Source organism: Giraffa tippelskirchi, chromosome 13 (genome assembly GCF_054371585.1).
Source record: "Giraffa tippelskirchi isolate mGirTip1 chromosome 13, T2T-mGirTip1v1.2.pri, whole genome shotgun sequence".
Lineage (NCBI taxonomy): Eukaryota > Metazoa > Chordata > Mammalia > Artiodactyla > Giraffidae > Giraffa > Giraffa tippelskirchi.
This window is the reverse complement of record NC_137287.1, coordinates 49,454,420-49,481,656: the sequence shown is the minus strand read 5'-3', so window position 1 is coordinate 49,481,656 and position 27,237 is coordinate 49,454,420. Positions and strand designations below refer to the sequence as shown.

General features: G+C 41.5%; 1 protein-coding gene across 6 annotated transcripts in view; it reads left to right on the top strand.

Annotated features, from left to right (window-relative positions):
* The window catches only part of PLCB4 (phospholipase C beta 4), a 478,321-nt gene that overhangs the window by 92 nt on the left and 450,992 nt on the right, over positions 1 to 27,237 (top strand). For 3 of the 6 annotated variants that reach the window (XM_081559119.1, XM_081559121.1, XM_081559116.1), the window contains exon 1: positions 12 to 208. The exons of 1 other annotated variant lie outside the window; for it this stretch is intronic. The gene's annotated coding sequence lies outside the window, so the exon portion shown is untranslated. Of the gene's footprint in view, positions 1 to 11; positions 209 to 27,237 lie in introns of those variants that run through there. 2 more of the 6 variants (XM_081559117.1, XM_081559118.1) reach the window with 2 other exon arrangements.

Here is a 27,237-nt window from a genome sequence, read left to right as displayed (position 1 = left end):
GCGCCGGGGAGGCAGGGGCGGGGGCGGGGCGGTCGGGGGGCGGGCTCGGCGGCCGGCGCGGTCCGGGGTGGAGGGGCTGGTGACGCGGGGAGCAGCTAGTGAGCCGCACCGCACACAGGAGCTCACACACACCCGCGCGCGCGCCCACTGGGTCTCCAGGCGGCGGCCGCGGCAGCATCTCCGGCAGCAGCTCCGGGCAAAGTGACAGGTAGGAGAAGGCTTTCCGAGTCCCACTCGAGGATGCTCCCGCCCGCCTGGGCCCGCGGGGCTTGTTTGTTCCCGGCGGGTGCGTCCCGGACGCGCGCGCGCGCACCCAGATGCCCTGCCCCGGAGCCGGTGCGGTGCTGGGCGCCCGGCGCGCGCGAGAGCTGGGGGTCCCTGTGGCCGCCCCTCCCTTTGCAGTCCTCGCCCGCTGGATTTCCTTAGACTGTCCAGACGTTCGCTGCTTCTGGCTGGAAATAGCTCGGCTCGACGTGTATATGATTATTTCGGTTGGAAATAGTTGGCACGGTGCAACGCATGTAAATATGTATGCGTGTGGCTCTTCTTACCTCTTCTGGGGAAATAATAGGTGTGACTGATTGACCATGTCCACTTAGAACTGATAGGGCGGCACTCCTTGGGGGCAGTGTTCCAGCTTCCTAAGAAAATATAAAAGATGGAGACTAAAAGTGTCTTCAGAATTTTAAAGTTGCCTTTTTCTTAACTAATTAGACCCTACGTAGTACCGTTCTTCTCCCTGTGGACTTTGTAGGCACTTCTGTTACGGAAGTGTGAAAAGACGGAGTCCTTCAGTTTCCCAGTGTGTTTCAGTGCAACTTTATCTAGAATCATAAAACTACCATTTTTTTTTTTCTGGAAAAAAATGCAAATGCACATTATAGTTTCATAAATGTGCGTGTGTTTGAGAGATGTCCGACTTTTTCTCTAAAACTTTTGAGGTGATTCTACTTCTTGTTCTAAAGCACATGTTTGAAATTTAATTTTGGCCAAAACATCCATGAAAGGTCCATGGATTTTTACTGAAAATGTGATACATGGTGGCCTGTAAACTAAGTTATGTGTGTGTAGAGATAATCTAATAATTCTGTTTAATTATGTTTAAATAACTATTTCGTTGGCAATAATGTCATTCAGACTTCAGCTGTATAACATCTAATACAGAGATAAGTTTCCCCTTTAAAGAGAAATCAGATTCATAAACTGACCAGTAAAAGCAACTGGTGACTTTACCTGGGCAGTTAACAAAGTGTCTGAGGAACTGTGTTCTTCATAAAAAGTCGTATTTTATCTGTATGTGTGTGTAAAATCTTAACTTTATCCATCTAGTTTTTTCGAGACTCATATATATTTAAAAATATATGCTTGAAACAAGAACCGAATATTTTGTTTGCTTAAAACTTCAGTGGCCTAAGTTATTGAAATCAGGTAGAAGAACAAAAATTTATCTGGACAGGGCCATGTGATTTAATCTGCCTTATCTGTGTTATGTAATCTAAAATGTTGTGTTTTGATAGGACAGTCTTGCATATTTTTCAGCTAGTGTTTTACTCTATTATGTCATCTTCCCTTTGAAGTTTAATAAATGATGCCCTCTTGGGAGAACACCTGTTTATGAAAAATTCACTTTTTAAAGAGAATATTTGTTTTTGAATTGTCATTTTTATGGACATGAGACTTGCTGTGAGTGATAACCCTTTGCATGCAACGTATTGTAACATGTGAAGGTACCTCATATTCGATTACGGATTACATTTTCCTCTAATTGCATTATTACTCAACCATTGCAACTTAGTTTTGATTTAGCTTTGATGATATCACTACCTAGCTCTGAATTAATCAGTGAAAATGCTATTCTGCAAGTAACTGTCAAAACAAAATTTCCAAGGCTCTATTTGATCACTGGGTATACACGGATGTGTGTCAGGATAATGCTACCTTTATTTTGCAAACGTACACCCACACACAGAGCTTTGTTCTAAAATACTCTTTTGCAAGTTTTATGTTGGTGTGCCTGAGCAATGTGATTGATGTGAAACTACTAATGTGCCCTGGAATCCTAAGAAGCTGTGTTTTTGCCTTATGAGATGCTGAAACAGGAAAGTTTAAAAAGTGTTCAGGGTTACCAGAATGATTTTGCAGAAATGCATTTTTAAATCTGTATCACCTCTTTGAAATGTTTCATCCCCCCAGTGGAGATTTAGCCAGTGTTTTGGCCCTCCTATTTTGTCTTTCTTAAGAGCAAATCCAACACCTTTAGATTAGTGCGTACTGCTGATTTTAACAACGTGGGACAGTTATATTTGGCAATCCAAATGAATATGGTATTTTCCTAGGATACTACCAAAATCTACTTTTGGGTTTGATTTATTGAGAATTGATACTATGACTGAGGCTTGCCTAATATTTAGCTCTAACCCACCTTGCAAGGTAAAATTGAGCTTTAGCGCTGATGTTTTCCATGAAACCATCACATGGCATGCCAATTTGTGAAAAGATGTGATCAATAATCCTGTTTCTGGATTTAGCATCTGCATTTTCTTCCCCAAACTTTCAGGTGTAGCCGGCAAGCTCAAATTATCAAATTCATTCATTCTATTAATTGTATCTGTGGACTTAAAAAAAAAATACATTAGTAATTAGGTGCCAAGTTGTTTCTTGCTTTAAAAACCTTATGCTGTGAGGAAATTTTATCTTTGTGATCACAGTTCTTATGTAATATAGTCACAGGCAAGAAAGGTTATGTATTTTGCATATTTTCCACAAATGTCTTTAACAGTAAGCTCAGGTATTTTGGGGAAGGTAAAGATATTCTTTGAAACTTAAGCTTATTGAGCAGATCATGACTCAATTTTCTTTGTTTTTGACCACTTGTAAAGTACGGATGAAACAAGATATTTATTAGCACAAAGGGCCCAGGTTTTTAATAAGCTGTCGTCTACCACAGTGAGTCCTGTAAAACCAAGAACTTGTGTGTTTGATATGCAGAATGAGGTCAAGGACTAGTGGAGATGCTTTAATGATCACAGTTGGTATTTCATGTCCATACTGAAGTTTCTAAAATAGTTGCTTCTCACCTTATAATGTGAACTCGTGGACCTTTTTAGTGTCTGACAGACTTTCCTACCTATCAGTAAATCAATATAGCTCTTCATCGCTGAGTTTCTGTGGCTTTACTGTTTGTGAGGATACTATCCAATTCTCAGTACTGTCCATGCTGCATTTTTCTATTTCTCTGTAATATTCAGAAATTATAATCGCCCTGTGTAGGCCTACCTTTCATTCCTTAATATTTGTTTTTCTGTTTCATAGTTTCTCTTTTGATCAAGCCTTCTCCTTGAAGGTAAAACTGCTTCCTTAAGGTGTAATATTGCTTATCTAGTTGTGCCTGAGGATTGGAATATTTCCTGCCATATCAATAAACAAGGACGTTACAGTGCTCAGTGATTCCAGCTGTCCAGGGCACTCAGGAAGGAGAATCCCTGGGATCAGTAGCCATCAGGCCACAGCCACTCCCAATAGAGGAGCCCTGAGGAGCTCAGGATGTGAAAAACACAGGATACTGGCCCGAGAAAGCCGAGACGCATATGAAAGGAATGATTTCAGTAAGCCCAGACTTAGTTCTGAAGTAGACAAGCTCTAAATTCCTTATCTTGAGATATCTGGTTTTCTTTCAGTTCAGTTCAGTTGCTCAGTCTTGTCTGACTCTTTGCGACCCCATGGACTGCAGCACACCAGGCTTCCCTGTCCATCACCAACTACTGGAGCTTACTTAAACTCATGTCCATTGACTCGGTGATGCCATCCAACCATCTCATCCTCTGTCGTCCTCTTCTCCTCCTGCCTTCAATCTTTCCCAGCATCAGGGTCTTTTCAAATGAGTAAGTTCTTCACATCAGGTGGCCAAAGTATTGGAGTTTCAGCTTCAGCATCAGTCCTTCCAATGAATATTCGGACTGATTTCCTTTAGGATTGACTGGCTGGATCTCCTTGCAGTCCAAGGGACTCCCAAGAGTCTTCTCCAACACCACAGTTCAAAAGCATCAATTCTTCAGCGCTCAGCTTTCTTTATAGTCCAACTCTCACATCCATACATGACTACTGGAAAAACTGTAGCGTCAACTAGATGGACCTTAGTTGGCAGAGTAATGTCTCTGCTTTTTAATATGCTGTCTAGGTTGGTCATGGCTTTTCTTCCAAGGAATTGACAAAAATACTTTTGATGTTCAGGCTACCAGCCCTTTGTTCCAAGCTTCTATATAACCTGACTCCCCTTTCCCTACCTGCCCCCTTGGATCATTTCTCTCAGGGTCACTTGAGATGCTGCTATCTCCCTGGCTTGAAGTCCTAAAAATTACCACTGTATAAAAGAGCTCTCAACTTTTAGGTTGTGATTGTTTTTTAAGTCAACATGTCTTATGTCAACTAAAAATTGAACAACTTGAGAGTTGCGGGTTAAGTTGTATTTGGGGCAAAATGAGGACCGGAGGCCTGGAGGCAGCACCTCAGATGCTCTGAGAGTCTGCTCCAAAGCAGCAGTGGGGGAAGGTCATTATATAAGGTTTTGGTGAAGGGGGAGTTCAATACCATGAAGCACTCGTTTTATAAAAAGTTTTTTGCTACTCATGAGGATCTAATGTCACCATGATAGGATTTAGTGATTCTCTAGAATTGAGGAGATTCAAGGATTGAGATCATAAAATCTGTTCCTAAGACCATCCTAAAGACCTGTCCCACAGATTCCCTGGAGCACAGAGTGCCTCACTCCACGCTGAACTCCCTTAGAGGCTGTAGAATGTCAGCAGCTATAGCAGCACAGGGTTCAGTCTCCGTAGAGGCAGATGGCAAATGCCTTTGTTGTTCAGTCGTTGGCAGTGCTCTTGGAAAGTGCCAATGTGAGTTGACACTTAGAATGATACAGATTTTGGCACATGCACAGGCTGGGATTCTTTAGCTCCTCAGATATATAAATGGGTTTACTTCACCCCAAGAAGAAGGTGAGCTGGGTGAAAATGCATCACTGAGTAGATGAGTGAGGAGTTTGAAGCCTGTTTATAAAAATCACCCCATTTTGATCAGTTGAACGACGCCCTCCTCCCCCACAAATCCCACTTTCCAAAAGTCTGGTTAGAAGCTCATCCCTTTGGACACTTTTCTGATGTTGAAGGTGTAAGTCAAGTTCACAGAGTAGATGAAAGCAGTCATTAGACTTTTTATGTATCAGCTAGGAGATTCTTATATTCCAGAGGATGAAGGACCAGTAGAGGTTTTATTTTCTCTGTGTGAACTCCCATCTACTTTTTCTTTCCTTTTCATTGTGGAATCAAAGTAGATGAAAGGGACATCAATCAGAAGATGATTTTCTCCGCACACCCCTTTGCCTACTGCCTGGAAAACCTGGTTGTTTTGTGTACCATGTGACTGTAAGATAGTGTTATCTTATCCCCTTGAGTCTCCTTCAGGGCCTGGATCCTTTAAAATTCCTCCTCTGGCCACCAAGCCACCCTGGGGGCATGCAGATCACAGCTTTAAGATACATTGCCCTTCTTAAAGGTTCTTCTCTTCCTGAACAATTAGAGGAGGTTGTTGGCTCCCTGATGTGAATGAAGTAGCCATTTGCTCAAAACAGGAGGAAGACAGTCACTCAGGAAACTTAATTGTAAGCAGTTGTCTGGCGAGAACAGATCATAGGCTGGTGGATTCACACTTGACATCTTGCTCTCTCTCCCAGGACTGGAGTTCTTCACCACAGGACACCCTGTAATGGCATTCCATGGGTCCATAGAGCTGGCAAATGCATCTTTATTTTCACTTTCTTCCAGTTGACAGTAAAGGCAGGTACTGGAGCCATCGATGAGCTTGGCACTTAATGGATTGAAAAGGAAGCACATACTATGTGAGCCTTTAAAATATTTTTTTGATAAGTATATGTGTGCTAAGTCGCTTCAGTCATGTCTAACTCCTTGAGACCCCATGGACTGTAGCCCTCCAGGCTCCTCTGTCCATGGGATTCTCCAGACAAGAATATTGGAGTGTGTTGCCATGCCCTCCTCCCGGGAATCTTCCCCACCCAGGGATGGAACCCACATCTTTTATGTCTCCTGCATTGGCAGGCAAGTTCTTTAGCACTAGCACTAGCTGGGAATTCCTTTGATAAATATAGTTAAACGTGATTGTTTTCCTTTGTACTTCATTTACTTTCAACAGTGTGAAGTTTCTGTGACTTTAAAGTGTTGGAATCAGGTGGACCTGAGCTCAGATCCAGACTATGTATGACATGTGTGAACTGTGTGACCCTTAGCATTCACTCTGTGCCTCTGTTGCCACATCTGTAAATGAGGAGAATCGCTTATAGGGCAAAAGTACGTGGCTGTGCAGCTTGGATGAGGTTGAGTGTTGTGTTACTGCTGCTTTTGCTGCAACTGCTCTTGGTGCTTTTTCTGTTAACACTGCTAGTATTCCTCCTCACTCCTGCATTCTCCTCCTCCACTGGGGCAAATGCCAGTGACTTATCCATGCAAAGCAGACTGTGCCAGTTCGTATAAAACTTTTGATAAGGGACACTTGTCCTGCCCCGTCTGCTAGTGCAGAAGTTCCGGTCACCTTTTAGGGCCACTGTGAATGCCAAGTCTTCCTCTGGGTTTACCTAACCCCGTGACTGCAGTTGGACAGAGGGGCCTCACAGTAACTCAGCCCTAACCTCCTTGAAGTTCTGTGACCAGGGGACTTTGAAATAGAACTCTGTGAGCAGGACATTACCCCCAGGGCATCTGCATGTCCCAGCCAGGCTTTGAAAAAAGACCCTATGAAGCCAGTGAGGCCTGGGAGGAGCGAGGCATCCACCAGGATAATCTGGAGATTTGTGGGGTTTTTAGGGGGACGTGTGTGACTCCTGCTTCCCAATGGGCTTCAGAGGCAGGAGCACTGATGTCAACAGTAACAAAACCACAGATGTTGGTTGAACACTAAAAATGTGCCACTTAAAAAAATTAAAATTCCGTATTGAATTCGTTACAATATTGTTTCTGTTTTGTTTTCTTGGCCTTTTGGCTGCCAGGCAGGTGGGATCTTACTTAGCTCCCTGACCAGGGATCAAGCCAGCATGCCCTGCATTAGAAGGCGAAGTGTTGATCGCTGGATTACCAAGGAAGTCCCCAAATATGCCACTTAATTGAACCCTCCCCACAGCTTTTTATGGCAGCTCCTAAAAGTATCTGTTTTTTTTTTTTTTTTTTGGAAAAAGTATCTGTTTTACATGTTGGGAAAGTGACTGCTGCTGCTAAGTCGCTTCAGTCGTGTCCAACTCTGCGCAACCCCATAGACGGCAGCCCACTAGGCTCCCCCGTCCCTGGGATTCTCCAGGCAAGAACACTGGAGTGGGTTGCCATTTCAAGCTGAGAGTTATTCACTTCAGGGAGTTAAAGTTAGAGATGAGAAGTCAAACGCAGGCAGACTGACACCAGAACTCAAACTTCTAACTGCTGTGCTATGTTACCTGCCATGCAAGTACATGTGGCTGAAAGGTTTGCTACGATAACAAATTCCGTGAACACTATTTTAAGGGACCAGGTTGAGGTATGACAGAGAAGCTTCTGGCAACCCTGCTGTGACCATGGAATTGAAATAGGAAGTTGATACATGGGCCAGAAATCTGAGAGGGATATTACCAAATGCTGCTCCAGGGTAGCCTAAAAGTTAATTTAGTTTTCTGAAGGACCAGCTTTTCCTGGGTGAGGTTCCTCACAGTTTCAAGAAGATGTGACCCACTCTGATTCCTCTGAGGGCCAGGTGAGCATCATGGGGCTGCCCAGGGGTAAGCTTACGCCCTTAGACGGTGGTGGTGGCGGGGGGCAGTGCGTCGGGAGCTCTGCCTTGGCCTTTCCTGGGGGGCAGGTCTTCAGATTTCTGCCAGGCAGGTATGGGGCTCATGGTTGGCAACACCTCTCTGTTTTCACGGGAAGCATGAAATCTAGATTTCTTTTAAGCTTGAAATATAATTACAAAACATTTAGAAATAATTATAGTAAAAATAAACATGTCAGCTTGTGGGGTGGCCAAACAAAACTAGGAATTAAACCACCATATGAACCAGGGAAAACCGCTAGACCATTCAGGTATGACCTAAATCACATCCCTTATGACTGTACAATGGAAGTGACAGGTAGATTCAATGGATTAGATCTGATAGACAAAGTGCCTGGAGAACTAAGGACGGAGGTTCGTGACATTGTACAGGAGGCAGTGGTCAAAAAGAAAATGAAATGCAAAAAGGCAAAATGGTTGTCTGAGCTCCCACTTCGAGCCTTTTGTCAACCCTGTGAACTAGAGTCTTTATTAAGTGAACATGGTTCCTTCTTTATTTGTGCTTTTTCCCCTTGGTTGAATTTCTTATGAAGGTGGTTATAGCCATTTGTTTCTAGTGGACATTCATTTTGAATTCTAAATTTCTTCCTGTTTTTCCCCTTGCTCATTTTTCTAAGATGTTAGCAAGTCTTCAGAGTTGTGGGAGCAGGACATGGCTTTCTCTCCTACTTCATGGGACTCCTTGAAAATAAGAACTACTTAGTGGAGAAGTGGGTGACTTCATTTATGGGGACATGGAGGTTCTCTTGCCTGTGTCACTGATCTGAACTCTAATCAGTCACAAACGTGTCTGCCCGTTGTTGGGTGGTGTTGGGTTTGTCCTGGATGCACAGAATGAAGACCTGTTTCTGCAGGTCATAGAGTTTCAACATGTAATCTACTTAACAGCTCTCATCTTCCTTTTGGGTCTTAAAGGAGGGATTCCATTGGATCAGATGAGAAGGAAGTTCTTTGAACTACGTCTGCTAATGTACTATCACTGGATAAATCACCAAAGCCCCCTTTAGAATTTCCGTTAATTTTTGATGTTCATTGGTTTTTAAAATGATGGATGTGATTCATTAATATGTTCCTATTGAAGTGATATTGCAGAAAGGAAATGCAGAAACAAAATATAAAATACCCTCTCCTACCTATACACATACCCAGATATAACCATTGGCAGCAGCTTAGAGCATCTCTCCTCTCCTTTTTCTGTGCATATATTTAAGTATATACGCATGCTTTTTTTCTTACTACATAAACTGGACCATGATGTGTAAGTTTTTCTACAACTTGCTTACTTGCCACTTAAGTGTTTGTTGTGGTGATCTTTCCATATCCATATACTAGTTTTATTTATTCTTTCTAACATAAACTCTGATAGTGCCATCAATGAACTGTGGAGGTACCATGTTTTATTTAACCATTCTCCTGTTTTCACTGTTGCAAACTGAAAAATTGAAGATCTTTGTACCTATGTCTTCATGCACATGTGCTAGAATTTCTTGTAGGTTGTTGTTGTTTAGTCACTAAGTATTTGGTCCAAAGGGTATGCATGTTTTACATTTTGAGAGTATACTGTCACATTGCCTTTAACAAAGGTCCCCATGGAATTTCTGTCTTGTGTCCCCTTTCCCTCACATTGTTAACATGGTCTCTAACTGAAGCATGCCCCACATCATTTCTTTGCTTTAGTAGTTCAGTCAGACCTCAGTTATATACAGTGTACCAGGAAAAGACTTTAGAAGTAGTCTATGTCCTTAAATTTCTTGAAAATATAATAATCAAAAAGAATTTACCAATTCATAGGGCAATTTAAGGACTTCTCCGGTGGCTCACTGGTAAAGTATCTGTCTGCCAATGCAGGAGATGCAGGTTCAATCCCTGGATCAAGAAGGTCCCCTTGAGAAGGAGATGGCAGTTTATTCCAGCCTTCTTGCCTGGGAAATCCTATGGACAGAGAAGCCCGGTGGGCTACAGTCCATGGGGTCACAAAAGAGTCAGATATGATTTAGGGACTTCAGCAACAACTGGGAGCTCAGCGGTAAAGAATCTGCCTACAGTACAGGAGACCTGGGTTCAATCCCTGGGTCAGAAATATCCCCTGGAGAAGGAAATGGCAACTCACTCCAGTATTCTTGCCTGTTTAGTGACTAAACAACAGCAACAAGAAGCCAGTTTAAAAACTTGTTAGTAAAGAGAAAGCTTGAATAGAATCTGAGTTGAAAATCTGTGTTCTGATCAATTTGGTTAGCTGTAAAACTCTAGATTCTTCAGACCCAGAACATATCATAAACAACCTTGAATATACAGTCAAAAAAGTGAGGCACTGCACACCCAACAGAGGTTGATATTGACTTGGGAAAATCAAATTAATTTCATTGCTAAAAATTCTATCTGGGTGTATTTATATCTTTAGACTTTGAAATACTTAATTATTTAAGAATATCTTTTACCTTCTACTTTCTACTTCAAGAATTACAAGATTCAGAGATAAATTTATTTTATTGAGTTTTATTATTTAATAGATACCTGAACTTAATTTCCATGGTATTTGGAAATAATATATAGACAGAGGACCATATAAGTTAAAAGCTACAGTGCATTTTTATTTAGAGACAGATTGGGAAAAATACAGAAAATCTAGGTCACCGATTCTCAAATTTTTTGAGAAGTTATAACTTCAGTAATTATAGTTGTTTTCAATGCTATGAAGTGAATTATTTGTTGATATTTAGAATTTTATGACATCACTTAAAAGACTTGGAATCATCCTAAAGTATCATATTATCAGGGTAAGTGAATCTTGAGGTAGATAAATAGCAGGAAATGAAATATTGTTTCTTTTTTCATCTGTTTCTCCAGATACCCATTTTTAAGAAAAATTCTGGTGAGGTTGGCAATGACATTGGGATTCTGATTGCATGCTTTCTCCATGTTTATTTTTATAGCATGCAATGAATTGTAGAAACATGGTAGGACTCAGTTATATTTCCTTGGCATTAAAACCTTGGGTGTTCAGGAAAGTCTGTATTAGATTTTGCTTTTGGAAACGTTACAGCGTGTTAAGTTCACAGGCGATTTCCTTTAATAGTACCTGTGAGAGTCACAGCGGAGGGCCCCTCCTGGTCTCTCTTTAACCTTGTGTCATTCGGGGCCTGCTGGGGAACAGATGGAACGTGTGGACTGGGTCCTTTGAGGAAGGCTTCAGAAAGGTATGGAAGGCCCATGCCTTAAGAAGATGTGGGCAGGTGTAGGGAACACAGCTACAGCCAGAGTGAGGGCTGCAGAGGGACTTAGCACTACGGGGAGCTCGCCTACTCCAAGTGAAGGGCAAGGAGGACTGTTCTCCAGGAGCTGCGTCCTGCTGTAGAGGACCCGTCATGTCCCTGCAGGGAGAAGGCAGGGGAATAAATATGCCTGCATCACTATCCTCCTGCCCTCGGACCTCTGGCTGGAGCCTTCTATTAGCCGGCTAGCTGGTACAGACGGATCCCAGAGGGCAAGAAGGGAGAGACGGGAGACAAAGCAGGCGAGTGGGTCTGGGCAGGCAGACTGCACCTTCTACAAAGCTGCTCGTCTAGAGGTTGGGCCAGGTGGGAAGGCCTGTGGTCTGGCTTTGTGGCCAAAGAAAAGAAAACCAGCCACAATGATTAGATTTAAATAGAAGTCAGGAATGTTCTAAAACGTCACATGGCAGATACCAGTAAGATACATGGTGGGCCTTAGAATAACAGTTAAAAATTGCATTTTTTTTTTGTTTTAAGTTCATTTGGAATGGCTTGTGTTTCTTGGGAAGTGAGCACAATGGGAAACTTTATGTGTTTATCTGAAAAGTGTAGGCTGTAGGCAGGAGACACAGAAGGGATTCATGAAGTTCATAAATAACATGGAGTTGGATACCTAAGATGTAATTCCTTTGCTTTTAATATTTTATGAAAATATTTTATCTAAAAATGTCAGGTACCTGGGGAAAAAGACGAGAAGGAAATTAAGGTTATTAACAGTAATTTTCCTTCAAAGAAGTCAGTTTAACTGAATCATTAGCATCACTGAGGAGAAACGAACAAGCTGTATTTTCCCATTTGTTCAACGTGGCAGTAAGACTCTGAGATTTCAGGCTCATTTGTTCACTCTTTTTCTTGGAACTGTTGTCTGAAAAGGTGAAGACGGCTCTGGGCTGTGTTAGTTTGTATATTTGTCCTGAATGAACAAGCAATGAATTGATTAGAAGCATAAAATCAGGCTGCTAGAAGGAATGTCAGAGTTCACTTCTGCTTCCCTCCCCGTGTTATGGTGTAAGAAACCAAGTCAGTAACTTTCAGCAGCTGCTGGTTTGCAAATTCCCTGCTTGGTGACTCTGCGGAAGGCACATCCCTTCCCTTTGGAGAAGCTGCACTAGATGAGTTTCTTTTTGCTTTACCCTTGTAGATTCCTGAAGTCCCAATTTCCAGGCCTTGCTTGGCCATGTATTAGAGGTGGATCTCCTTGGTCATCTCTCCCACCACCCCCTGCCCTTAAAATGGTCTTCTGTGGAGCTCTCTGCATTGCTCTCGACTCTTATCATTGTACAGACTCTTTCTGTACACGATACTCATCCACTTTTACTTTTTTTTTTATAGCCAGTTATTCACTAATGACTCCCATATCCCTGACTTCTTGTCTGAGCTCCAGTTATATCCCAATGTCTGCTGGAGACCTTGACATTGAAGTCTTGTGGCTGCTTTCACATCAGTATGGCCAAAACAGAAGTCCTCAACTTCACTCCAGACTTATGCCTCATCTCAAGTTCTGAATCTTTGTGAAACCAGCAGTTGCCAGTCATTTGAGATTACCATTTCTGTCCACTCCTCCATTCCTATCGATGATGCCTAAGTTTATGTCCTCAGTGTTCATGCCTAGTTGTTCCAATAACCTTTTAATCAGGTTCCCTATTGCCCTCTCTCTTATTCATTCACTCTTTCATGTTTTCTATTAGCTATTAAATGAGTATCACATACTGTTACAGTGTCTGGAGGAGGGCATGGCAGCCCACTCCATTGTTCTTGCCTGGAGACTCCCCATGGACAGAGGAGCCTGGTGGTCTACAGTCCATAGGGTCGCAGAGAGTCGGATGCCACTGAAGCAACTTAGCATGCGCACACGCTCTGTAACAGTGAATGAGTTGCAGCTCCTGCCCTCCAGGGTTTGCAGTTCACTGGAAGAGAGACAAATAAACCTCTACTTTATAAGTTTACATTTTTGCCCCTTTACTCCACTCTCTATACTCAGCTAAAGTCATTCGCACACAGTAAATCTTATTATAGGATTACTTCTAAGATGCTTTAACAGTACCCTATTGCTTTCAGGACTTAACTTTATTTCCTTAATTTGCCAAACACAAGCCATCCGTGGCTAAACCTCTGCAGTGAAGTTTAGCACTTTTATTTGGGTCAGCAGTACTGAGCTAGATTAAGATCCCAAGAACATGAAGTCTTTGGCCACAGTGTTTGTGCTCACTTTGCACTTAAAGCCCTTCCTTCAACTGGTGAATTCTACAGGCCTTTACAGACCTCGCAAGGTTCCCATTTTCTCTGCAAAGCCTTCCTTGATTTCAATTCTAGGTCCAGGGCCCTGTCCTCAGTCCTCCTGTTGAATGGTTTGCAAAGTTTAGCCACAGCAAAGACTTTCTTGAGGAAGGGAAGAATCTTGTATATTAGAGACTAAATCAGAGACTCTTCAGTGAATGAATAACAAAATGCTATTATTGCGAAGTCTGCAGATTGGATGGGGTTAGGAAAGCCATCTGATGAATAAGCACAAGAGGTGCCACATTTAATAAATTGAAGTCATCTGCAGACTTATTACAGAGGGTAAGCACATTCCATTATTGTTTACACTGGTTGCTGAGAAGTAACACAACAATTCATTTGAAAAGATGATCAGTAACTTGAAAATTCTACATCCATGATTTCTGCTAACAGATTTGGATATTTTAATTTCTTGGTATACTAGAACCAGAGGAGACATTTCCCTGAAGATAGTTTATCACTTATTCCTGATGGGTATAAACTCCTATAGTTTATTCATTTTATGTTCATTTTATAGTTTGTTCAAGTTATGATTATGGTGTGTTAGACCCTGAATCAGAGAAGTTTGCTTATTTCAAACTTCGCTGGAAATTTTGAGGAAAAAAACGTTTATTTAATCAAATTATTTTTATAAAGTGGGACTCTTGGTAATCTTAAATGCTTTGTGTTTATTGTAGCACTTTATTATCTAAATGACTTGTGAATGTATTAGTGCCAAGGAGAGAAAGCAAGAGAACATTACTTAATTGAAGGATAATATCCTGCTGAATGTTGTTTTTAGGAGAGCATCTTCCATAGTTCCCAAATCAGGGAGGAACTTTTTATTCAGGACGTTGGGGTTTTTTTTGTTTGTTTTTTCCTGTATTTTTAAAAAACTTTTGCGGCACAGTGTGGCATGGGGGATGTGGGTGCCCTGATCGGGGGTCACACCTGCACCCCTGCACTGGAAGAGTGGGGTCTTCGCCCTGCACTACCAGGGAGGCCCCAGGACTGCAGAAAAAATCTGACCCAAAGCGTGGCTTGGACACCCTTCCCCCTTCCTTGAGGAGGAGAGTCTTCCCCCACTCCCCAAGCCTGTGGAGTCAGTAGTATTTGTGAGGTTTCTTCTTCACAACTGACATCTTTTTGTGATTTAGCAAATTTGTCTTAGTTCATGTTGATAAGCGCTGGCTAAGCATGTTAATCATTAGAAATATGATTATTCAAATTTACATGGAGAACAACACTTAGAAGGATGATAGTTTAGTGATTGCAGCTGCTGGGAGAAATTTTCGTGGTAGTTATTTTGAAGTACAGACAGTATTTCCTTTTATTTAGAGCCTTTCTGGACTGGTGAGGCCCTCTGAGAACCTTAAGTCTGGCCTCATTCTGTCCATTTTTCATTCCCTTTGAAAGAATTTCAAAGTAACTGTATCAAGTTCCTCTCTCATCTGTCACAAGTAACACACCAGAGATGTCTTGTACAGCTACCAGAGGAAAAGGAAGAAATTTAAAATCTCAGATGATTTGGTTATTAATACCTATCCTGAAAGTTAGTGACTCTGCTTGAACCAAAACAAATTCTGCTGTACCATTCTGTCACATATTTTTATTTTCTCAGCTTGAATTTGTAAATGCAACAGACCAACAGGTTTTACATCAAGACTGACAAGCAGAAGGAACCCACTCCTCAATTCAGAGCAGTAAATGTATTTTTAAAACCTCTGAAAATGCTCCCCTTTTTCCCAAACCAAACCTCTCCCAGCTTTCTTGAAAAACTTAAAGTTGAAATATATTTATACCAATTAGTGATACCAAGGGAACATTTCATGCAAAGATGGACACAATAAAGGACAGAAATGGTATGGACCTAAGAGAAGCAGAAGATATTAAGAAGAAGTGACAAGAATACGTAGAAGAACTATACAAAAAAGATCTTCATGACCCAGATAACCATGATGGTGTGATCACTCACCTAGAGCCAGACATCCTGAAATGTGAAGTCAGGTAGGCCTTAGGAAGCATCACTACAAACAAAGCTAGTGGAGGTGATGGAATTCCACTTGAGCTATTTCAAATCCCTTTTAAAAGATGAAAGTGCTGCACTCAGTATGCCAGCAAATTTGGAAAACTCAGCAGTGGCCACAGGACTGGAAAAGGTCACTTTTCATTCCAATCCCAAAGAAAGGCAATGCCAAAGAATGTTCAAACTACTGCACAATTACGCTCATCTCACATGCTAGCAAAGTAACGCTCAAAATTCTCCAAGCCAGGCTTCAACAGTAAATGAACAATGAACTTCCAGATGTTCAAGCTGGAATTAGAAAAGGCAGAGGAACCAGAGATCAAATTGCCAACATCCGTTGGATCAACAAAAAAGCAAGAGAGTTCCAGAAGAACATCTACTTCTGCTTTATTGACTATGCCAAGGCCTTTGACTGTGTGTATCACAATAAACTGTGGAAAATTCTGAGAGATGGGAATACCAGACCACTTTACCTGACAAACCTACATGCAGGTCAAGAAACAACAGTTAGAACTGGACATGGAACAACAGACTGGTTCCAAATAGGGAAAGGAGTACGTCAAGGTTGTATATTGTCACCCTGCTTATTTAACTTATATGCAGAGTATATCATGTGAAATGCCGGGCTGGATGAAGCACAAGCTGGAATCAAAATTGCCAGGAGAAATATCAAAACCTCAGATACACAGATGATACCACCCTTTATGGCAGAAAGCGAAAAAGAACTAAAGAGCCTCTTGATGAAAGTGAAAGAGGAGCATGAAAAAGTTGGCTTAAAGCTCGACATTCAGAAAACTAAGATCATGGCATCTGGTCCCATCAATTCATGGCAAATAGATGGGGAAACAGTGGAAACAGTGACAGACTTTTATTTGGGGGGGCTCCAAAATCACTGCAGATGGTGACTGCCGCCATGAAATTAAAAGACGCTTCCTCCTTGGAAGAAAAGTTATGACCAACCTAGACAGCATATTAAAAAGCAGAGACATTACTTTGGTAACAAAGGTCCATCTAGTTGAAGCTGTTGTTTTTCCAGTAGTCATGTATGGATGTGAGAGTTGGCTATAAAGAAAGCTGAGCTCAGAAGAATTGATGATTTTGAACTGTGGTGTTGGAGAAGATTCTTGAGAGTCCCTTGGACTGCAAGGAGATCCAGCCAGTCCATCCTAAAGGAAATCAGTCCTGAATATTCATTTGAAGAACTGATGCTGAAGCTGAAACTCCAATACTTTGGCTACCTGATGTGAAGAACTGCCTCACTGGAAAAGACCCTGATGCTGGGAGAGACTGAAGGCAGGAGAACATGGGGATGACAGAGGATGAGATGGTTGGATGGCATCATTGAGTCAATGGACATGAGTTTGAACAAGCTCTGGGAGTTGGTGATGGCCAGGGAAGCCTGGCATGCTGCGGTCCATGGGGTTGAAAAGAGTCGGACACAACTGAACGACTGAACTGAACTGACTGATACATATATTTTGATGTTATAATGTATACCTGACTTTTATCTAGTATTTGCATGCAAGTCTTAAATATTCTAATACTAAAAGGCTTTAGTAAAACTATACTCCCTTGTCTAGTCTACAGTCCTGTTCCCCCACTCCAATCCCAGTAGAAATCATTTCAAACTTTTATGCTGTTTTTACTAGTACTTATTGACATTTTTATAGGATTGTAGTACTCTTTTTTCATCTGCTTTAAAGATTTTCTAAATACCTTCTGTTACAGTAGTTAAGATGTGTCATCATACACACACACGCACACACACACTTCATTTTCCTTCATCCCCTCCATATGAGGCTCTCCCAGCTTTGTCGGAGAGGGGAAGGCATAAATTCCCTGAAAGGTATACCTCACTGCTAAATAGGTTTCTGGTCTAGAATATCTCAAGAGAAATCCCTGAAAGCAACCTTTTGATTGCAGAAGGAAAATGATGCAAGGAACTCAAGTGCTAGTGAGTCAGTGCTTCCCACTCACATGGAAGATGTAAGACCATCAGAAAGGAAGCCCCCACCTCCACCCCACACATACACGAGAGTCAGAGGTCGCAGGCTCTCTGGCCATGCGGTGGACTGGGATACGTGAAAGTCACACAGTAAGGACATGGGTCTTTGGTGTTTATGAGTCTTGACTGGACGGCTCTGGGATGTTTTAGAATTTTGTGATTTCCCAAGACATGTAAAGACCAGGCCTCACACTCAATGTCCTTTGGGCTTAGGTGGTATGCCCTGGACTGATTCCTGCAACTGTATTTCATTTTCTCAGTAATTTCACAGGGTGGGTACCATTCCCACCCCTCCATGCTTGGAAAACTGAGTGATAAAAGCATTTATTCATGGTCACACATTGATCGGTGTGCAAACAGGCTTAGGTCAGCCAGGTCTGTGTGATACTTGTGTGTATCACACGTATCAGTGAGGTGTTTCGTGCATCAGTCAGGTGTCCTGTGCATCAGTGAGGTGCATGGGACACAGCTGTCTCTCCCTTCTTCCTGATGGAGCTGATTATATTGGTTCAGGGTAGCAGTGTGCTTACTTAAACATACTCCCCTCCTTGGCTTCCCCTGCAGCCGGAATGGCTCGGCTGGTTCAGACCAGTGAGGGATAGGCTTCTTCCTCCTGGCTCTTTCTTTGCCTTCCGGGACACCTGTGGCCTCTGCCTTGTGGTTTTGACCATGAGAGCTGTACACTGAGGCTGGCAGGACAGGAAATGGAGATGCCCAGCTTCTGGATGCCTTGAGTGGCTTTACCAGCCCTGATCAACTTCCTTATGGATTTCTTGTTAACTGAGAAAAGTAAGTGAGTCTTTGGTTAAGTCACTCTGATGGCTGTTGCAGGGTAAGCTGTGTCCCTCCAGAATTCATAGGTTGAAGCCTTACCCCTTGGTACCTCAGAATGTGACTGTATTTGGAGATAAGGCCTTGAAAGAGATAAATAAGGTTAAAATGAAGCTGTTAGACCTAATCCAAATCTGACTGTGTCCTTATAAGAAGAGACATCAGGACACAGGAGAGTAGGCAGGGGTGAGGGCACGCCTGCAGAGGCAAGGCCCTGTGAGGACGCAGCAAAGAGGTGGCTATCTTCACGCCAAGGAACGTTCTGAGAAAACAACCCTCAATCTTGGACTTCCAGCCTTCAGAACTGTTAAAAAATAAATTTCTGTTGTTTAAGCCACCTAGTCTGGTATTTTGTTGTTATGGCAGCCCTAGCAAACGAATATAGTCGGGTTTGTTTTACATGAAGCTGAAAGCAGTCCCACTGATACAGAAACCAAAACAAATAAAAGTATGACAGACCAAAATCATATAAATGATTCGAATTATTCCACTGTTTCTTTCTTTATGAATGCTGTCTCCATAGCATTCGTGACACCGTGCTCTGTTTACTTGTTTAACTTACAGTGTCCCAGCTTTACATACCGCTCCCCCCTACCACACACACAGCTTCCTTAGGCTGAGGTTGCCTATTTCTGTTTCCTTATTCACCTAGCACAATATTGAGCACAGATTCTGTTAAATAAATTATTTAAATAAATGAACTTGATAATATTTAGGAAAATCAAACTGTCAAATAAAAATAGTGATAAAAAACACATCTGTTCTTTTTATCATTTCAAAATAGTAATTTTGATATTGGAACATATATTCCTAATTTCAAAAGGTGATTTTTGTCTTGACTTGGCTGAGTTTACAGACCTGATCTTTCATAAGTCAGTCTGTTTATAGGAAGGGGTTAGACAACCCCTTTAGTCTTTATTCTATCTGTCTGTCTATCTGTCTATCCACCTAGCCACGTATTTTCCATGTGTAGATTTCATCATTCTTTAAGACGTTTTAGCATTGAAATATTTCATGCTAAATTTTCCATAGGTAGGAACTTGAATCACTGTCTGATTTATAATTTGATAAGTAATGTGTACTAATTGAATTTCTCTGCTATCAATCTCAGTCCTGCGGTAAGTTTTTTTAAACAAAGCAAAAGTGCTTTGCTTCTTCTTTCTTAACTTTTAACTTCTAACTTAAATTTGAAGTAATCTAGGAATTATTTTAATTCCTTGTTAGGTACCTGGTGCTTTTCTTTTCTAATATTCTTTTGTGGAGAAAAATTGTCTGAATTTTCATTCAGTACAGTGTATTATATTGCTGAATTTGGTGCTGTTAAAACAGGATCAGTTCAGTTCAGTTCAGTCGCTCAGTCGTGTCCGACTCTTTGCGACCCTGTGAATCACAGCACGCCAGGCCTCCCTGTCCCTCACCAACTCCCGGAGTTTACCAAAACCCATGTCCATCGAGTCTGGTGATGCCATCCAACCATCTCATCCTCTGTCGTCCCCTTCTCCTCCTGCCCCCAGTTCTTCCCAGCATCAGGGTCTTTTCCAATGGGTCAACTCTACTCATGAGGTGGCCAAAGTATTGGAGTTACAATTTCAACATCAGTCCTTCCAATGAACACCCAGTACTGATCTCCTTTAGGATGGACTGGTTGGATCTTCTTGCAGTCCCAGGGACTCTCAAGAGTCTTCTCCAACACCACAGTTCAAAAGCATCAATTCTGCGGTGCTCAGCTTTCTTCACCATCCAACTCTCACATCCATACATGACCACTGGAAAAACCATAGCCTTGACTAGACGGACCTTTGTTGGCAAAGTAATGTCTCTGCTTTTAAATATGCTATCTAGGTTGGCCATAACCTTCCTTCCGAGGAGTAAGCGCCTTTTAATTTCATGGCTGCAGTCACCATCAGCAGTGATTCTGGAGCCCAAAAAAATAAAGTCTGACACTGTTTCCACTGTTTCCCCATCTATTTCCCATGAAGTGATGGGACCAGATGCCATGATCTTAGTTTTCTGAACGTTAAGCTTTAAGCCAACTTTTTCACTCTCCTCTTTCACTTTCATCAAGAGGCTCTTTAGTTCTTTTTCACTTTCTTTCATAAGGTTGGTGTCATCTGCATATCTGAGGTGATTGATATTTCTCCCAGCAATCTTGATTCCAGCTTGTGTTTCTTCCAGCCCAGCATTTCTCATGATGTACTCTGCATAGAAGTTAAATAAGCAGGGTGACAATATACAGCCTTGACGAACTCTTTTTCCTATTTGGAACCAGTATGTTGTTACATGTCCGGTTCTAACTGTTGCTTCCTGACCTGCATACAGGTTTCTCAAGAGGCAGGTCAGATGGTGTGGTATTCCCATCTCTTTAAGAATTTTCCACAGTTTATTGTGATCCACACAGTAAAAGGCTTTGGCATACTCAATAAAGCAGAAATAGATGTTTTTCTGGAACTCACTTGCTTTTTTGATGATCCAGCGGATATTGGCAATTTGATCTCTGGTTCCTCTGCCTTTTCTAAAACCAGGTTGAACATCTGGAAGTTCACGGTTCACGTATTGCTGAAGCCTGGCTTGGAGAATTTTGAGCATTCCTTTACTAGCATGTGAGATGAGTGCAATTGTGCGGTAGTTTGAGCATTCTTTGGCATTGCCTTTCTTTGGGATTGGAATGAAAACTGACCTTTTCCAATCCTGTGGCCACTGCTGAGTTTTCCAAATTTGCTGGCATATAGAGTGCAGCACTTTGACAGCATCATCTTTGAGGATTTGAAATAGCTCAACTGGAATTCCATCACCTCACTAGCTTTGTTCGTAGTGATGCTTTCTAAGGCCCACTTGACTTCACATTCCAGGATGTCTGGCTCTAGGTGAGTGATCACACCATCGTGATTATCTGGGTCGTGAAGATCTTTTTTGTACAGTTCTTCTGTGTATTCTTGCCACCTCTTCTTAATATCTTCTGCTTCTGTCAGGTCCATACCATTTCTGTCCTTTATCAAGCCTATCTTTGCATGAAATGTTCCCTTGGTATCTCCAATTTTCTTGAAGAGATCTCTAGTCTTTCCCAATCTGTTGTTTTCCTCTATTTCTTTGCGTTGATCGCTGAGTAAGGCTTTCTTATCTCTCCTTGCTATTCTTTGGAACTCTGCATTCAAATGGCTATATCTTTCCTTTTCTCCTTTGCTTTTCACTTCTCTTCTTTTCCCAGCTATTTGTAAGGCCTCCTCAGACAGCCATTTTGCTTTTTTCCATTTTTTATCCATGCGGATGGTACTGATCCCTGTCTCTTGTACAATGTCACCAACCTCTGTCCATAGTTCATCAGGCACTCTGTCTATCAGGTCTAGTCCCTTAAATCTATTTGTCACTTCACTGTATAATCTTAAGGGATTTGATTTAGATCATACCTGAATGGTCTGGTGCTTTTCCCTACTTTCTTCAATTTAAGTCTGAATTTGGCAATAAGGAGTTCATGATCTGAGCCACAGTCCACTCCCGGTCTTGTTTTTTGCTCACTGTATAGAGCTTCTCCATCTTTGGCTGCAAAAAATAGGATATAGTTCTGTTTTCTTAAATTGTGCATAAATTTGGTAATTTAGATATATTTTGTTTAAAATACTCTGCCCAGACCTTACATACCTATAGCATAGAATGGGTTCAAGGTAATATTATGTATTCACTCCTTCATTTCATTTATGTGCATGAAATTTCAGTGACCACATGAATTCACTTGAATTTATCTGAATAAACTAAGTTTGAGCTCTCTGGCATTTTCAAGTGATCATAAATTATTCTAAATTTTAAAATCAGATTTGTGGAGTAGCTAACACACAATTTAAGGGACTAGATGTGATAGACAGAGTGCCTGATGAACTATAGACAGAGGTTCATGACATTGTACAGGAGACGGGGATCAAGACCATCCCCATGGAAACGAAATGCAAAAAATGCAAAAAAAGCAAAATGGCTGTCTGAGGAGGCTTTACAGACAGCTAGGAAGAGAAGAGAAGTGAAAAGCAAAGGAGAAAGGGAAAGATATTCCCATCTGAATGCAAAGTTCCAAAGAATAGCAAGGAGAGAGAAGAAAGCCTTCCCCAGTGATCAATGCAAAGAAATAGAGGAAAACAACAGATTGGGAAAGACTAGAGATCTCTTCAAGAAAATTAGAGATACTAAGGGAACATTTCATGCAAAGATGGGCTCGATAAAGGACAGAAATGGTATGGACCTGGCAGAAGCAGAAGATATTAAGAAGAGGTGGCAAGAGTACACAGAAGAACTGTACAAAAAAGATCTTCACAACCCAGATAATCACGATGGTGTGATCACTCACCTAGAGCCAGACATCCTGGAATGTGAAGTTAAGTGGGCCTTAGAAAGCATCACTATGAACAAAGCTAGTGGAGGTGATGGAATCCCAGTTGAGCTATTTCAAATCCTGAAAGATGATGCTGTCAAAGTGCTGCACTCAATATGCCAGCAAATCTGGAAAACTCAGCAGTGGCCACAGGATTGGAAAAGGTCAGTTTTCATTCCAATCCCAAAGAAAGGCAATGCCAAAGAATGCTCAAACTACCGCACAATTGCACCCATCTCACATGCTAATGAAGTAATGCTCAAAATTCTCCAAGCCAGGCTTCAGCAATACGTTGTGAACTTCCAGATGTTCAAGCTGGTTTTAGAAAAGGCAGAGGAACCAGAGATCAAATTGCCAATATCCACTGGATCATCGAAAAAGCAAGAGAGTTCCAGAAAAACATGTATTTCTGCTTTATTGACTATGCCAAAGCCTTTGACTGTGTGGATCACAATGAACTGTGGAAAATTCTGAAAGAGATGGGAATACCAGACCATCTGACCCGTCTCTTGAGAAACCTGTATGCAGGTCAGGAAGCAACAGTTAGAACCGGACATGTAACAACAGACTGGTTCCAAATAGGAAAAGGAGTCCGTCAAGGCTGTATATTGTCCCCCTGCTTATTTAACTTCTATGCAGAGTACATCATGAGAAATGCTGGGCTGGAAGAAACACAAGCTGGAATCAAGATTGCTGGGAGAAATATCAATAACCTCAGATATGCAGATGACACCAACCTTATGAAAGAAAGTGAAGAAGAACTAAAGAGCCTCTTGATGAAAGTGAAAGAGGAGAGTGAAAAAGTTGGCTTAAAGCTCAACGTTGAGAAAACTGAGATCATGGCACCTGGTTCCATCACTTCATGGGAAATAGATGGGGAAACAGTGGAAACAGTGTCAAACTTTATTTTTTTGGGCTCCAAAATGACTGTAGATTGTGATTGCAGCCATGAAATTAAAAGATGCTTACTCCTTGGAAGGAAGGTTATGGCCAACCTAGATAGCATATTTAAAAGCAGAGACATTACTTTGCCAACGAAGTCCGTCTAGTCAAGGCTCTGGTTTTTCCTGTGGTCATGTATGGATGTGAGAGTTGGACGGTGAAGAAAGCTGAGCACTGCAGAATTGATGCTTTTGAACTGTGGTGTTGGAGAAGACTCTTGAGAGTCCCTTGGACTGCAAGGCGATCCAATCAATCCGTCCTAAAGGTGATCAATCCTGGGTGTTCATTGGAATAACTGATGTTGAAGCTGAACCTCCAATACTTTGGCCACCTCATGCGAAGAGTTAACTCATTGGATAAGACCCTAATGCTGGGAAGGATTAGGGGCAGGAGGAGAAGGGGGCGACAGATCAGATGGTTGGATGGCATCACTGACTCGATGGACATGGTTTTGGGTAATCCTCAGGAGTTGGTGATGGACAGGAAGGCCTGGTGTCCTGCTATTCATGGGGTCGCAGAGTCGGACACGACTGAGCGACTGAACTGAACTGAACTGAAGGAGCACACAGTAGACTCTTAAGTGTCTCCTAAAATGAGTGTGTAAGATGGGGACATTGACCACATACTGTTTTTCTACTTCTCTTTCTTTTTTCATGGTTTTGTATGTCCTATTTCGGATTTGTGTGCATTCTAGTATTGCTAAAATTGGTAGCTAAGTAATGAATTTTTTAACATTAATTATCAAGTTTTGTCTTACTCTTAAATCTCGTATGGTTTGTTAGATGGCCCTGTGGGCATCTGTTTACCTTGCTGACACCCACTTTCCTGGGTTGAAAATATATTGACCTTGACTATAACCTTGACTATAGAGAGTTTAGGAGATTTGCCCAGACTCTGAAAACATGAAGCCCAGTGTGACTGTAATTTCCTGTTTCTGTAACATCCTCAATTATGTAATAAAAATAATCCAGAAAATTGTCAAGGTACTTGACCATTTAATATAGGAATTGGCCTTATACAGTAAAGACTTACCATGAGAAAATAAGAAAGAATCTTTCACCAAACTGAAGGCTGGGCTTACAGTCTTGAGGCTGTGAGTCTCTGGTCATTATAACCGCAATATCTGCAGGAATGTCTCTTTATTCTTTGAACAAAATGATATGTTTAAATTATTTTTTGGAGGAATCTGATAAATTGTTTCCATTGCATGATTCATCTTATAATGTGAGATGTGATGTGAATTAAATTATCACTGAAATTTCTACCCTGTCTGCTTTACTCAGGTAGCCATAAGACTTACAGAGTCAAGCAAAGCTAACAAGACAGCAGAAAAAGTGATTATCTGAAGCTCATTTTGTCTAGATTGAAAAGAATGTATTTTATAGTTGAGGATCCCACACAAAACATACCTTCCTAGACTTGCTCTCATGTGTAGATTGCATTAGTATATTGGGAAGGAAACCAACATTTTTCAAGTACTTAGTAAAGGTTAGCATTCCACCAGGTACTCCTGGTGGGGCATAACTCATCTGGGAGATAGCTTAACGGAATGATTGTGAGTATGTATTGTGTGGGCCTAGCTTTGTCACTGACTAGCTGGGCAAGTTGCTGACCTCCTCTTCCTCACTGTCATTTTTTCTTCAATCCTGTGAGAGAGGTGATGCTATACCCTTCTACAGATGAGGAAACTGAGGCCAATTTTAGTAATTTGTTCGGGGCTACACAACTAGCAAGTTGCAGTGCTTGAATCTGGAGCCAGACCCTGCTCAGGCTCCCACTCTCTCCTCTTCTATGAGGCACCCCCCTGCCCCCTGAAGCTTTATCTGGGTGGCTGATGAGTTAATGGCTTTGAACAAGTAGGCTGGTTGCTTTTGTGTTGAATGAGCTCAGATTCAGGCACTAGTTATGTGAAGAAGACTCAGAAAAAGGAATTGGGAGTAATGACTTTTCATTTTCTTAGCTGATTAAGTGACCTTGAACAAGCTATTTGTCTTCAGTTTCCATATCTTTTGTACCATTCTTTCAAACGTGCCCTGTTATCATCATGAAATGTTAGTCTTTGTCTCTAGTAATACCCTCTTGATGAAAGTGAAAGAGGAGAGGGAAAAAGTTGGCTTAAAACTCAACATTCAGAAAACTAAGATCATGGTATCTGGTCCCATCACTTCATGGCAAAAAGATGGGGAAACAGTGGAAACAGTGACAAACTGTATTTTCTTGGGCTCCAAAATCACTGCAGATGGTGACTGCAGCCATGAAATTAAAAGACACTTGCTCCTTGAAAGAAAAGTTATGACCAACCTAGACAGCATATTAAAAAGCCGAGACATTACTTTGCCATCAAAGGTCCATCTAGTCAAAGCTATGGTTTTTTGAGTAGTCATGTATTGATATGACAGTTGGACTATAAAGAAAGCTGAGTGCCAGAGAATTGATGCTTTTGAACTATGGTGTTGGAGAAGACTTATGAGAGTCCCTTGGACAGCAAGGAGATCCAGCCAGTCCATCCTAAAGGAAATCAGTCCTGAATAGTCATTGGAAGGACTGATGCTAAAGCTGAAACTCCAATACTTTGGCCACCTGATGCGAAGGGCTGACTCATTTGAAAACACCCTGATGCTGGGAAAGATTGAAGGCAGGAGGAGAAGGGGACGACAGAGGATGAGATGGTTGGATGGCATCACCGACTCAATGGACATGAGTTTGAGTTAACTCTCGGAGTTGGCGATGGACAGGGAGGCCTGGCGTGCTACAGTCCATGGGGTCGCAAGGAGTTGGACACGACTGAGTGACTGAACTGAACTGAACCAAACCTCCTTGAGTTGAAGTCTTTTTGTCTTATATTAATATAAACAGTACAGCTGTTTTATGTTTACTGTTTGTGTGCATGGTATAACCTATTTGTGTGTTTCTTTCTTTTTTTTTTCTAAAGACTTTTTTGGGACTATCTTTAAAAGTCTTTATTGAATCTGTTATAATACCTCTTCTGTTTTATATTTTGGTGTTTTGGTCCCCAGGCGTGTGGGATCTTAGCTTTCCCTTTGTTTCTGTTAATATTTGAAATGTGTTTCTTTGCATAGAGCAGGATTGTTGATGTATAGTTGATTCTAGCTTTATTATTATTTTATCCATTCTGACAGTCTTTGACATTTGAATGGAATGTTTAGTTCATCTGCGTTTAAAGCCTTTGTTAACGTGGTTATATTCTTGAGTTAAAGTCTTAAGAAGTATATTTGCGTTTTGAAATTCTTTATAGTCTTTGCTTTCTGATTTAACTTTACAAAAAATAATGTATAATAGATGGGATACTTATTAGTAAAACTGGTTTGTTAAAAATTTCTTACTTATAGTAAGACACAAACAAAAAATAGCTTTATTCTTCTTCTGGAAATATTGGAAAAACTAATTTTGAAATGTTAGAAAATGTAGTACAGTGTAAATAAAATTTCGATTTTCTGGTCCACTTTATAGTTTCTCCCATTTTCCTCCCTCTGGCCTGACCCCTAGCTTAGTGATGGTCATCAGCAAGAAGGAAAGGTCCTTTTTCCTCTCCAATTTCTCCTTCACACTGTCTCTGGCTCCTTCAGAGTTGGCAAGGGTAGAGAAATGGCTAAGGCTGTTGCAATGAACCGGTACTGTTGTTTCCATGGCCGAATTCCTGGGTGAATTTCTGTAGGGCCCACCA